This window comes from Lithobates pipiens, unplaced genomic scaffold (genome assembly GCF_037356315.1).
Source record: "Lithobates pipiens isolate NorthernLeopardFrog02 unplaced genomic scaffold, aLitPip1_a1.2 Scaffold_28, whole genome shotgun sequence".
Taxonomy (NCBI): domain Eukaryota; kingdom Metazoa; phylum Chordata; class Amphibia; order Anura; family Ranidae; genus Lithobates; species Lithobates pipiens.
The window spans coordinates 37437491-37451230 of record NW_027507789.1 but is presented as its reverse complement, the minus strand read 5'-3'; the positions used below and the strand labels follow the sequence as shown (position 1 = coordinate 37451230).

Sequence of the window (13740 nt, the reverse complement as noted above, 5' to 3'; positions counted from 1 at the left end):
AGATGCGTATGGCTTAGTGCACAGGTACTTGATTGTAGGCAATTCTTGTCTTTTTTGTGGGTTGCATGGGATGTAGACAATGATACCAGCAATGTATGCCTGTTTTTGGCATCACAACCAACAGAAAATTCCCCTGCACACTTAACAGCAAAGTCTGCAAAAAAAAACAAATTGACCCTGTCTAACAATACACGTTAAAAGTAGAAGGCTTAATTACACAGATTTTCAAATATACACTACTGTATTGCCAAAAGTATTGGGACGCCTGCCTTTACACGCACATGAACTTTAACCACTTGCCGATTGGGCCATAGCCGAAAGACAGCTATAGCACAGTCAGGTTTTTCTGGGAGGACGTCCTCCCAGAATCTTGCTCTTGCGCGCCCACAAACATCTGTGACCGCCGGGTCCAGAAGACCCGACGCATCACATATCGCGGTAAATGACGGAGCGATCACTTGTAATCAAACCGGCGTAATGTGACGCCGGTTCCTTCCTCCCTTCTCTGTACCAATCAGTACAGTGTGAGAGGGGAGGGGGAGAGGTTGCAGCAGCGCTGTGGACTGGATGTGTAGTGCCCACACCGCTGCTCTGTGACAATGCTCTGCAGTACTCTGCCCATACTCTGCCAATACTCTGCAACACTGTGCAATACTCTGCAACACTCTGCCAATACTCTGCCAGTACTTTGCCAATACTCTGCAATACTCTGCCAATACTCGCCAATACTCTGCCAATACTCCCCAATACTCCCCAATACTCTGCAATATATTTTAACAGAAACATTTTTTTTTTGTTACCGAATTTTCAGTCTTTTTTGATTTATAGAAAAAAATCAAAAAACCATCAGTGATTAAATTCCACCAAAAGAAATGACTGAGTAATTGTCATTCAAAGTGTGAGAGCACAGAAAGCTGAAAATTGGTCTGGTTAGGAAGGGGGTTTAAGTGCCCAGTGGTCAAGTGGTTAAAGGGGTTATAAACCCTCCTGTTTTTTCACCTTAATGCATCCTATGCATTAAGGTGAAAAAACTTCTGCCACTCACTGGTCCCCTAGCCCCCCTGTTTTACTCACTTGAGCTTGTTTGTTCCCTTGGCGGGGAGGCACGCTCTTCCTCCCTGCCCATTGTCTCGGTTCTTGATTAGATAGATTGATAGCAGCCATTGGCTCCTGCTGCTGTCAATCAAATCCAATGACGCAGGCACTAGGGGGTGATTGTACACAGGAATCGGAAGCATGCCTGCACGGGTGTCCTCCTTACGAGAGTCTTCTCCAATGTGGACACTCAATGCGGGGAGGAGCTACCAGCGCCACCGGTGGGACTACAGAAGCCGAGGATCGAGGCCACTCTGTGCAAAACAAACTGCCCAGTGGAGGTAAGTATGACCTGTTTGTTATTTAAGAAAAAAAAAAAAAAGAGGGTTTACGACCCCTTTAATGGCATCCCAGTTTTTGTCCGTAGGGTTCAATACTGAGTTGGCCCACCCTTTGCAGCTATAACTGCTTCAACTCTTCGACTTATGCCTCGTATACATGATCAGACTTTCCGACAACAAAACCGTGGATTTTTGTTCAGCTGTTGGTTGTTGGCTCCAACTTGTCTTGCATACAAACGGTCACACACATGTTGGCCAACAAGACGTACATGATATCTCCATTATGAATGCTAGTTTTACAAGACCGAGCGCGTTTCTGGCTCATACTTGATTCCGAGCATGTGTGGACCTTTGGTCCGACGGACTTGTGTACACGCGATCGGAAAGTCCGACAACAAAAATCTGATGGCTAAAAATTTGAGAACCTGCTAGCCAACATTTGTCGGTGGAAAGTCTGCTAGCAAATGTCTGATGGAGCATACACACAGTCGGACTTTCCGCCAACAAGCTCACATCTTGTTGTCGGAAAATCTGATCATGTGTAGGGATTTTTGGTCTTCAATATATGTTTCTTTCCCTGCTCCAGCCATGGAGAGTAAGAAACTGTCTTAAGAGTGTTCAGGGTTCTTATTTTTTCATATTTTAAAGCTCAGTTGATCACCCTTTTATAGTTAGTCGTTGCTGTTCCGGGTTTTGTCTTTGAAATTTAATAGAAATGACCTTACTATTGTATTAATGTATTTGATTGTTATATTATATCATATTAATCACCAGTAATCCCAGTTTTGTATGTAATTGTATAATTATACTTGTATTTTAATAAATTTATATTTAATTATTAATTTAATTGGGAGATATTTTTACATTGGTAAGAAATCACTATAGATTAAAGAACTCAGGAAATTGTTGTGGTATACTATTGAGTCTCTGAACAAAAATTCATATTGTTATTAAATTATTTATTAATTGCCACAATCGGCTGGAGGCACTGTCTATCAACTATATTTATAATTCAGGCACCACCCTTTTATTTATAATTTACAATTCGCCAAGTCCCTCATTTTTATTTAATTAAATATTCTCCATATTTATCATGTTTCAGTTTTATACCACGCATTCACAACAACATACATACAAAGCTGAACTTCAGACAGATTTACAATCAAATTCAATTACGTATCAATAAAAGTATTTCATGCATTTTAAATGCCACTCTTATAAACAACTGTATTTGACTTGATTTCATCCTTTTTTAATCCCCTGTACAGCAGCACTTATGCCGCGTACACACGGAATTCTCGTGGGAAATAGCTCTGATGGTTTTCCACTCAAACTGTCTTGCCTACACAGGGTCATGCCAAATTCCCACCACTAAGAACACATGACGTACAACGCGTATGACGGGACTAGAAAAACGAAAGTTCAATACCTAGTAACCAATAGCTTCCATCACGTAGTTGATTCTGAGCATGCGTGAGTTTTTGCGCGTTGGAATTGCATACACACGATCGGAATTTCCGATAGAAAGTTTTTCCATCAGGAAAATTAAAAACATGAACATCAAACATCAAATTTTTGCTGGCGGGAATTTGGCCAGCTAAATTCCGATGGAGCATACACACGGTCGCATTTTCTGATGAAAAGCTCTCATTGGTCTTTTGCTGGCTGAAATTTCCGATCGTGTGTACGCGGCATTAGACTCATGCCGCGCACACACGACCGGACTTTTCGGCAGACTAGGTCTGACGAAATCAGTCCATCGGACAATCCGATCGTGTGTGGGCTAATACGATAATTTTTCATAAAAAAAAAAAATCAGACGGACCTAGAAATAGAACATGTTTCAAATCTGTCCGACGGACTCAATCCCTATTGGGAAAACTGTTCTTCTGTGTGCTGGTCCAACGGACCAAATACGACGCAAGGGGAACTATTGGCTACTGGCTATTGAACTTCCCTTTTTAGTCCCGTCTTACATCATCACATTCAAAACAAACGGACTTTTGAACAGACTTAGTCCGCTCGTGCGTGGCCAAGTCCGTTCGTTCAGAAGTCAGACAGAACTCCGCCAAAAAGTCAGTCGGGAAGAGCGTCGGACCTAGTCTGCCGGAAAATCCGTGTATACGCGGCATAAGAAATGGAAGGACAGTACTTGAGCCATTCAGGGGTCCTGCACGCCCATTTGCTGCCAAGGAACAGGTTCCTCCCTTTCAACAAAGTGAAGGTCAATCCAAGTTTAGGTACATACAATAGTTGATCTTAAGAAGTAGATCTGATTACTTACTTTTATAAATATGCAAATGTATTCATTTGTCATTTTTTAATATCTGCATGGAGTTCATTTTTAAGACTGAGTATGTCAGACTGTGACTGCTTCTGAGATCTCTGTTTATTTATATACATATAGAGCTTTTAAGTATTATTATAGCTCATGTGTTATAGCATCCTGCCAGGACAGATATTTAATTTTCTGGCCTCTCTGGCAGTGCAGGCGATGTGTCGGCCTCTTTGGCAGAGAGTGTATTGGTATCAGGCAGTGTAAGAGCTCGGTAGTGCACTGGATTAGCTATTGATTCTGCTGCTCCCCACAGAGCCTGTAAAACTGCTGGCCATTAAGCTTCTAATCCCTGTGTAATAGTGAACACAGCTCGGAGTCACCTCTTCTGCCCTGCGCACACACTGCTGAAAGTAAAGGAGGGGGGCTCAATGAACCAGGCATAATTCTCCTTTCTCTGCCATTCTCGCTGTCCTTCTTCTGTGCTTTTACCTTAATTTATCATTCTTTATCTCTCATTCAAAATTCTCCTTTTTTTTTTTCCTCTCCTTTCTCTTGTTCTTTTATGTGCTACCTTTCTCTCATCTATCCACTTTCTGTTACTTTCTCCTTTCTCTCTGAACGCATGGAAAGCCTTTGTGAGCTAACCCTTTGAGTTCCGGTATTTCCCAGTAAGCCTCGTACACACGATCGGACTTTCCGATGGGAAATGTTCAATGTCAGGCTGTTGGTGGTAAATCCAACTGTGTGTATGCTCCATTGGACAATTGTTGTGGGACTTTCCGCCAACAAATGTTGGCTAGCAGGTTTTCAAATTTTGCGCGGACAAATGTGTGTTGTCGGATTATGAAATTATGAAATCTCCAAATGCAGAGCACAATTCTCTTCTTCTTTAATGGGGTAATAATGAAGCTGCTTTGCTGGTGATACTGATGGAGTTATTGCAAACTCATTTTCAAAGACTTTTTTTTTCTAGTGGTATCAAGAATAATATTATTTTGCTTCTTTTTTTTTGGGGGGGGGGGCAAGTTACCACAACACCATTATCCCGTAGTTTTTAAGATCAAACTATGTTGCTGTCCCTTGTTAATTTTACATTGTATTTTTTTAAAATGTAACTGCCTACTCCCAAACTGTCATTCGAAGTTAAACACATAGCCAAGTATTATTCTACACAATTTTTTTTTTTGTGCATTAAAAAAAGAAAATAAATAAAAGTAGACATGCTATTTGCCAATAGAACTTAACCAAAAAGTGCATTCTATGCATCCAAAAATATACCAAATCACATCAATATTCAACCAAAAAAATAATGTCAAAGCAATAACTCCAAGGCCAATAATAAATAACATGTTTTCTCCTCCGATTCCGCAACATGTCTGGTTGATGAACGGCCGTTCAGAAACAAACTGAAAAGCGTGCAATGAAAAGCGCTAAATGAAAAACGCAAAAAGAAAAGCGCAAATCAACACTCATCAAACTTCTACTAACACGAAATTAGCAGAAGGAGCCCAAAGGATGGCGCTAAAGAGCTGAAAAACCATGTAGTACGTCTAGTACATCACTACATTTGTAATTGTTGGCCAACAATTGTGTGGCCATGTGTATGCAAGACAAGTTTGGGCCAATGCCCTTTGGACAAAATTTCACGGTTTTGTTGGCCAACAATCTAATCGTGTGTATGAGGTCTAAGTGCTGCAGCACACAGAAACATTTTAGGTAATTATAGCAACAGTTTGGGGAAGGCCTTTTTCTGTTCCAGTGTGACTGTCCCTGTGCACAAAGTCCACTTCATAAAGACATGGCTTGGTGAATCTGAGAACTTGACGAGCCTGAACAGACACCTGACCCCTACCCTATTGAACACCTTCAGGAGAAAGTTGAATACTGCCTATGACCCAGGTCTTCTTGTCCAACATCAATATCTGACCTTCCAAATGCATTTCTAACTGTATGAGCCCACATTTCCAAAGACACTCCAACATTTTTGAAAAGTCTCCCCAGAAGAGTGGAGCCACAATGGAAAAGAGGAGACAACTCCATGATAAGGCTCATGCTTTTTTGGATAGAGGGGACAGCTTCATATTAATGGTCATGGTTTTGAAGAGACGGGACAACTCCATATTACTGACAAATATAAAAGTTTTATACCCAAGCTCTACCGCTATATTATATACGTCCCCCCAACCCTTCTCTCACTGTCTTTCTTTCCCCCTCTTATTCTTCCCCTTTCTCTCTTTCTCTTGCCTACTCCCTCCTCCATGTCTCTCTAGCTGTCTTTACCCTCACTGTCTATCACTCTTTTCTCTTCCTTTTGCTTTCCTTCTTCTCTCTCTCCTTTTGCTCCTTCTCCTTTTCTTTAGCTGTCTTCTCCTTCACAATTTCTCTCTCTCCTTTCTCTTGCTCCCCCTTCCTCTCTTTTTCTTTTGTTCTTTCCTTTCTCTCTCTCTCTCTCTCCCTTTCTCCCCTCTCTCTGTCCTTCTCTCATTCTAATTTCTTTCTTTTTCTCCTTTCTATTTTTTCCTTTCTCCATCTCTTTCCCTATCTCAGTATTTATTTTTCTCCCACTTTGAAAGTCCGGATTTATTAGAAAATCACAGAAGTCAAAGATGAGAATAATAGAATAAAGGGGGGTGGTTTCATAGTTGGTAAGGTTGAATAAAGACAATAGTCCATCCAGTTGAACCTGTATAGGTGTACATGTGTCAGTGTCAATAATCATTTCCCATATCCCTGTATGTTGTGTTCATATCCCTGTATGGTGCAAGTCCAAGAACACCCTCAATACTTCCTGCTGACACCACCAATTGTGGACAAGAGTTCCACATCCTTATTGCTCTGACAGTGAAAAACTGTCCACGTGTCCTCTTACATTTCCTGATACTCAATTATTTTTTTCCTATCTGGGATCACCATTGAGGTATTTGTATAACGCTATTATATCTCCTCTCAAGCGTCTCTTCTCCAGGAAGAATACATTTAGGGCTTGTAGCCGTTCCTCATAATTGAGGTCCTCCAAACCCCTTATTAACTTTGTTGCCCTTCTCTGCACTTTCTAGTTCCAGCACATCCTTCCTGAGGACTGGTGACCAGAACTGGACAGAATACTCCAGATGTGGCCGTACCAGAGTTTTATAAAGTTGCAGGATTATCATTTTATCTCTGAAGTAAAGGATTTGTCTCCTTTAAGGGAGTGCTGCTATGTAGACCGCCATGTTACTAAAGTATGCTTATTTAGAGATCATCATGTTGCCCCATTAGAGGAGTTGCCATGTTAGAGAATGTCTTGCTGATGATTGTATCTAAAGCCATTTTTTTTATTTTTTTGCATTGCGCACTGAAAGGTTAAATCCAATGTTGGGCCCTTACTGTTGCCTGTGTCTCTGCTGGGACGGTTCACTCCTCTGTTTACTGACTTTCACCAGGACTGAATAGAGGGGAAATCAGTCAATGGAGACGCTTATTTTAGTAACAACTGTCTAAGAGAAGAGTTCTCTTTTTTAAGTCTTGTTGGGTACACAAAAACAATTATTATTGTGTGAAATAATTTTTTTTTAACATTAAAGAGTACTATTTTAATAGTACTTTTCAAGGAGAGTCCCCTAGTCATCAAAGCTCTGAGGAAGAGGGGATGCCCCTCGAAACGCATCATTATTTACAACATATAAGAAGCTTATATAGTGGTCCTGGAGGTTTTCCATGTAGATATTTAAGATGAGCAAGTCATTTTTATTGGTTCGTGAGTATGATAACCTATTTTCCTTTTAAAAAACAAAGTTTAAAGTTAATGTAATAGACCCTCTCTCTGTTTTTTACATAGTACCTTTTCTACCGGTAGCTCTCCTCAATAGACACCTAGTAAAAACCCACTTCTAACACACAATACGAAGAGGTATTTTTACTGTACTATAATTTTTGCAAATTTGTCTTTTACACAATTGCCACAAACTTTAAAATATATCTCACATGTGGTCATTTCATCTGATCCATTTGATAGAGATAAAAGGATGGGAACCTGGTCCCCGGCCAGGTCACCACAGAGGATATGTGGGCATTTATATTGTTTCTTGACTATTTGTTAATTAATTCACAGATACTTTCCTGATGAAGCGGCTATGGTCCACGAAACTAGTTGAGCTGTATTCTGCGATGAATTGTCCCACTGTGATCCCCCCAATTCGGGGTTAATTGTTTTGGTGACATATATGAATTATTGTCATGTTTTTACTGACCACTATTTTTGTATTAATAAAATTTCTTTTTTATTTTATACTCGCTATTGATTTACATTTTATTGTTTTACTGTACCACGATAGTCCAAATTGCCCACATATACTCTGTGGTGACCTGGCCAGGGACCAGGTTCCCATCCTTTTATCTCAAGAAATTCTGGATGATGGTACAAGTTTATCTATATTTACTTTTAGGAATCTAATTATAGAGACCACAAAAATTCTCGTATATTGATCCATTTGATAAAACTTTCCTCTGCTTACCTGCAGCACAATACTTCTAGGTATGGGTGGGTAAGGGGACCTTTTTCCTTCCTTCCCAGGTGCAGTGCCTGAGCCTAAGCAGCCAAATGTCGGGCCTGGACACAGTCATGAGGGGAAGGGTCAACACGATATGAACAATACTGAAAGATATGATGACAGATATGGAGCCCTTCTGTATAAGACCTGTCAAAGGCTGTTACCAAGTCAGATTTAGAAGAGCCCTTTCACACTTCCAGCGTTTTTCCGGCACTATGGCGCCTGAAAAAAAGTGTCTCCTTTCACTCCAGTGTGAAAGCCTAAGGGGTCTGGGGGGGAGGGAGCTGCAGCACAGAAGGTTTTTCACCTTATTGCATAGAATGCATTAGGGTGAAAAACCTTGTGACCAGGGGCGGACTGACAACTCATGGGGCCCCCGGGCAATAGGAGATTATGGAAAAATAAAACGAATTCCCCCACCAACGGGATTTTTAGGCAGCAATAAACAGTAAGCGTAGCATACTATATAAAAAAGATTACTTTATTGTGTGGTAAAAACATGAGCTTCACCCAGGTATTTAAAATAAAAAGATATAAATAGAACCAAGCTTGTACATACAAAAATTGCAATGACAATTGGGCATACACTAAGCAGACCTAACTATAAATATACTGTATAAGATTAGTAACAGCAAAAATAAATTTATAGTTCTAACGCGTTTCAACCACTAGGGTCTTCTTCAGAGAAAGTCTGTTGATAGAGAGACAAGATACAACTTAATAAATCTATCGAATAGGATTAGTATTAAACATATTCTAGATTTGTCAGTGTAATTACCCAGTATGGTATTGCCGAGAGGTTCATACAAATTATAGTGCTTAATGGTGGAGTTTACCCAGGTTCATGCTTAGACGTCCTTCACAGGTTACAAAAGATATATGGTCCATACATCTCGCCACAGAATCCAGCAGTGGGGTGAGGGTCGGAAGCCCAGAGGCGCGGCTCACGAGCGGTCACACGACAAAACCCTATGCCCCACAAAGGTTCTATGCCCCACAAAGGTTGTAGGGAATAGGTGCAAGCGTAGGCAGTCTGCCTGTATGGTAAGTCACGCCTGTGATGAAAATCCCAACATAGTCGCAATTAGACATATATATTTATATATTTGTTTTTTATATTCTATATTATATATATATAGACCCACATATGGGGTATGGAGATATCTTATATATGATTTGTGTGCATATAAAGGGAATATCCCCAGATATCTGTATTCACATCCAAAAAAAAGAAAAAAAAAAAAAAAAAAAAAAAAAAAAAAGGGGGGGGGGGGAAGGGGAGGGAAGGGGGGGAAAGAAAAACAAAACTCAAAAGGCAAACACGTATTAAAAAGAAGGAACAGAAACAGCAAACGTGGTTGAAATCAAAAGAAAACAAACGTGAGATGACATGTGATAGGAACAGTGTGTGTGATGACAACCCGATATTGGGTGACTATAGTGAATGAGTGAGTGAATGATGTGCAGGTGAAGTGAATAATGAGGTGAGAAGTGTGGGTGTTGGTGTGATGAAAAAAATTAGAGGGATAACATGTTAGGAAATCAGAGTGACAATGGGAGGAGTGCATAGGGGTGCTAGTGACGGATAGAGGTAAAAATGAAAATGCATGGAAATGCTAATGTTGAACTGGTGAAAGGTGACAGAAAAGAAAAAAAAAAAAAAAAAAAAAAAAAATAAAAACCATTCAGATGTGATAAACCATGTTTATACTGAAAGTGATAACAGTTACCTGGATTGCTGGGCTGAACAAAAGATTCCCAAAATGGAAAAGGAGAGACAGTAGCTGGGAAACTATCCCGGGAAGAGTGCCAGATACGGTCAATGACTCCTAGTCCATAGGGGCACCCCCATCTAAGAATAAATAGAATGATAAAGCGAGCTAGCTGTTAGAAAAGCTAGTTTTTCAGAAGTTTATTTAAGTAAAATGGGGGCATGTCAGCCAGGTTAGCAAATAGTCAAACTTACCAACCAGGGATTCAAAGGTACGAGAGTCCTTGTTTGTGTACAGGAGCTGATGTTTGCTGCCAAGTGTACTGTGTTATATAGTGCCCCGGGATTGCATCACAGGCATGGCCGCCCACCCATTGGCTGGAACCGCCTATTATTGCTTGGCCGCCTAAACAGGTCGACCTCGTGTGAACGCCCCGGCGTCCCGGAAGGTCGTAAAGCGACCCCGAAACGACGTCACTTCCGACGCAAATGCACGACGTGATTGCGTCACGTCCGTCCGTACGAAGGGTCAGACGAACGTGAGGCACGTCCGGAAGTGTTCAGGGACGCCACCGACAAGGAAATACGTGTCTCCAATGGCTGGTCCCGCCCAGCCATTGGAGACACGTATTTCCTTGTCGGTGGCGTCCCTGAACACTTCCGGACGTGCCTCACGTTCGTCTGACCCTTCGTACGGACGGACGTGACGCAATCACGTCGTGCATTTGCGTCGGAAGTGACGTCGTTTCGGGGTCGCTTTACGACCTTCCGGGACGCCGGGGCGTTCACACGAGGTCGACCTGTTTAGGCGGCCAAGCAATAATAGGCGGTTCCAGCCAATGGGTGGGCGGCCATGCCTGTGATGCAATCCCGGGGCACTATATAACACAGTACACTTGGCAGCAAACATCAGCTCCTGTACACAAACAAGGACTCTCGTACCTTTGAATCCCTGGTTGGTAAGTTTGACTATTTGCTAACCTGGCTGACATGCCCCCATTTTACTTAAATAAACTTCTGAAAAACTAGCTTTTCTAACAGCTAGCTCGCTTTATCATTCTATTTATTCTTAGATGGGGGTGCCCCTATGGACTAGGAGTCATTGACCGTATCTGGCACTCTTCCCGGGATAGTTTCCCAGCTACTGTCTCTCCTTTTCCATTTTGGGAATCTTTTGTTCAGCCCAGCAATCCAGGTAACTGTTATCACTTTCAGTATAAACATGGTTTATCACATCTGAATGGTTTTTTTTTTTTTTTTTTTTTTTTTTTTTTTCTTTTCTGTCACCTTTCACCAGTTCAACATTAGCATTTCCATGCATTTTCATTTTTACCTCTATCCGTCACTAGCACCCCTATGCACTCCTCCCATTGTCACTCTGATTTCCTAACATGTTATCCCTCTAATTTTTTTCATCACACCAACACCCACACTTCTCACCTCATTATTCACTTCACCTGCACATCATTCACTCACTCATTCACTATAGTCACCCAATATCGGGTTGTCATCACACACACTGTTCCTATCACATGTCATCTCACGTTTGTTTTCTTTTGATTTCAACCACGTTTGCTGTTTCTGTTCCTTCTTTTTAATACGTGTTTGCCTTTTGAGTTTTGTTTTTCTTTCCCCCCCTTCCCTCCCCTTCCCCCCCTTCCCTCCCCTTCCCCCCCCCCCCCCCCCCCTTTTTTTTTTTTTTTTTTTTTTTTTTTTTTCTTTTTTTTGGATGTGAATACAGATATCTGGGGATATTCCCTTTATATGCACACAAATCATATATAAGATATCTCCATACCCCATATGTGGGTCTATATATATATAATATAGAATATAAAAAACAAATATATAAATATATATGTCTAATTGCGACTATGTTGGGATTTTCATCACAGGCGTGACTTACCATACAGGCAGACTGCCTACGCTTGCACCTATTCCCTACAACCTTTGTGGGGCATAGGGTTTTGTCGTGTGACCGCTCGTGAGCCGCGCCTCTGGGCTTCCGACCCTCACCCCACTGCTGGATTCTGTGGCGAGATGTATGGACCATATATCTTTTGTAACCTGTGAAGGACGTCTAAGCATGAACCTGGGTAAACTCCACCATTAAGCACTATAATTTGTATGAACCTCTCGGCAATACCATACTGGGTAATTACACTGACAAATCTAGAATATGTTTAATACTAATCCTATTCGATAGATTTATTAAGTTGTATCTTGTCTCTCTATCAACAGACTTTCTCTGAAGAAGACCCTAGTGGTTGAAACGCGTTAGAACTATAAATTTATTTTTGCTGTTACTAATCTTATACAGTATATTTATAGTTAGGTCTGCTTAGTGTATGCCCAATTGTCATTGCAATTTTTGTATGTACAAGCTTGGTTCTATTTATATCTTTTTATTTTAAATACCTGGGTGAAGCTCATGTTTTTACCACACAATAAAGTAATCTTTTTTATATAGTATGCTACGCTTACTGTTTATTGCTGCCTAAAAATCCCGTTGGTGGGGGAATTCGTTTTATTTTTCTGATTCATAGGGGTGAGCAGCACCCTTTTTGCTCTTGTTAGCAGTGTGTTCCTTCCAATACTATAGGAGATTATGGGGCCCCCGGGCAATAGGAAAAGATTATGGGGCCCCTGGGTAATAGGAGATTATGGGGACCCGAGCAATAGGAGATTATGGGGCTCCCAGGCAATAGATTATGGGGCCACACAGTATACACACACACACACATACAGTATACACACACAGACACACAATATACACACACAGTATGCACACACAGAATACACATACACACACTGAAAAGGTACTGCGGAGGCGGGACAGCTATAATCTTGGGATTTTTTAAATAAACACAGATTTTTACATACTGTCCCTGATTTTATTGAGGCTGGAAACCCTGATGGGGCCCCTTAGTGGCATGGGGCCCTCGGCAGTGCCCGAGTGCCCGAATGATCAATCCGCTCCTGCTTGTGACTTTACAACCACTTTAAACAAAGGCAACAGTCTTTCCCTAAACGAATCCCTAACTCAAGCTTGTGGTTGTCCCTGCGTACCTGCAAAGGAAAAAGTCCATATCTGGCTGAGTCCATGGTGGCAGAATCCTCCTAGGCTGCAAAAGAATCCTGAGGATGGAGGTGCATTAGTTGGGATTCCAATCTCAGCCTAACTAGCAGGCTAACTGGATGGAGTCCAGTAACAGCATCAATTTTAGACTTTCAGTAGCTCTTCCGCCTTTCATATGGCTTTTTTTTTTCTTTACCAGCATGTAAAGGAGGATGATACAAAAATGCTCTTGCACGTTTTGCTCTTTGAGAAAGTGGTAGGAGCAGCGCAAAAAGGCTAGGCGCTTGTACTCAAGTTTACTCTATTCAATAAAGAGCATTCCTGTATCCCAGTGATATAGTTATCCTCCTTTGGCTAACTTGTTTTTTGCATGCTTTTTTCTGCCACACTCTTTCTGTCCTAGTCCTCTCTGTCTTACTTTTCTCTATCTCTCTCGCCTCTTTACTCCTCAACATTATCCGCTCTCAGCACATTGCCTTTTCCTGTCCTTCAGGGATCCTTTCCCAACATCCCCGAAGAGTCTCTCATCCTTGGGGCAGGCAGCTGATACCGAACCTCGTTTGTTAAATTAAAATACTCATTAAGAGTGAAAAATAAGGTCGGCCGTCAGACCCTCCACTTACTAATTGCAGATGTTTCACTAACGAGCCAGATAAAAGCCTAAGACATTTACTCTAATTATGCAGATACTGACGGGGAAACAAATGCATGTTTGAGCACCTATAAGGACACACATAGGAATACGAGGACACGTCTTAACTGAGTAC

The 13740-nt window shown here is 41.3% G+C and overlaps 2 long non-coding RNA genes across 4 annotated transcripts; one reads left to right on the top strand and one right to left on the bottom strand.

Annotated features, from left to right (window-relative positions):
- Positions 1-8605: 8605 nt before the first annotated feature.
- Positions 8606-10472, bottom strand: LOC143935318 (uncharacterized). 2 transcript variants are annotated; one of them, XR_013263492.1, is made up of 4 exons: positions 10150-10472; positions 9914-10035; positions 8962-9238; positions 8606-8874 (listed from the first exon to the last, which is right to left on the bottom strand). It is a non-coding gene; the product is annotated as an uncharacterized LOC143935318 (long non-coding RNA). The 2 variants fall into 2 exon arrangements; XR_013263491.1 differs by having other exon boundaries at positions 8606-9238.
- A 58-nt stretch (positions 10473-10530) lies between these two features.
- On the top strand, positions 10531-12477 carry LOC143935317 (uncharacterized). 2 transcript variants are annotated; one of them, XR_013263490.1, is made up of 4 exons: positions 10531-10853; positions 10968-11089; positions 11790-12048; positions 12136-12477. It is a non-coding gene; the product is annotated as an uncharacterized LOC143935317 (long non-coding RNA). The 2 variants fall into 2 exon arrangements; XR_013263489.1 differs by having other exon boundaries at positions 11790-12477.
- The last annotated feature ends 1263 nt before the right edge of the window (positions 12478-13740 follow it).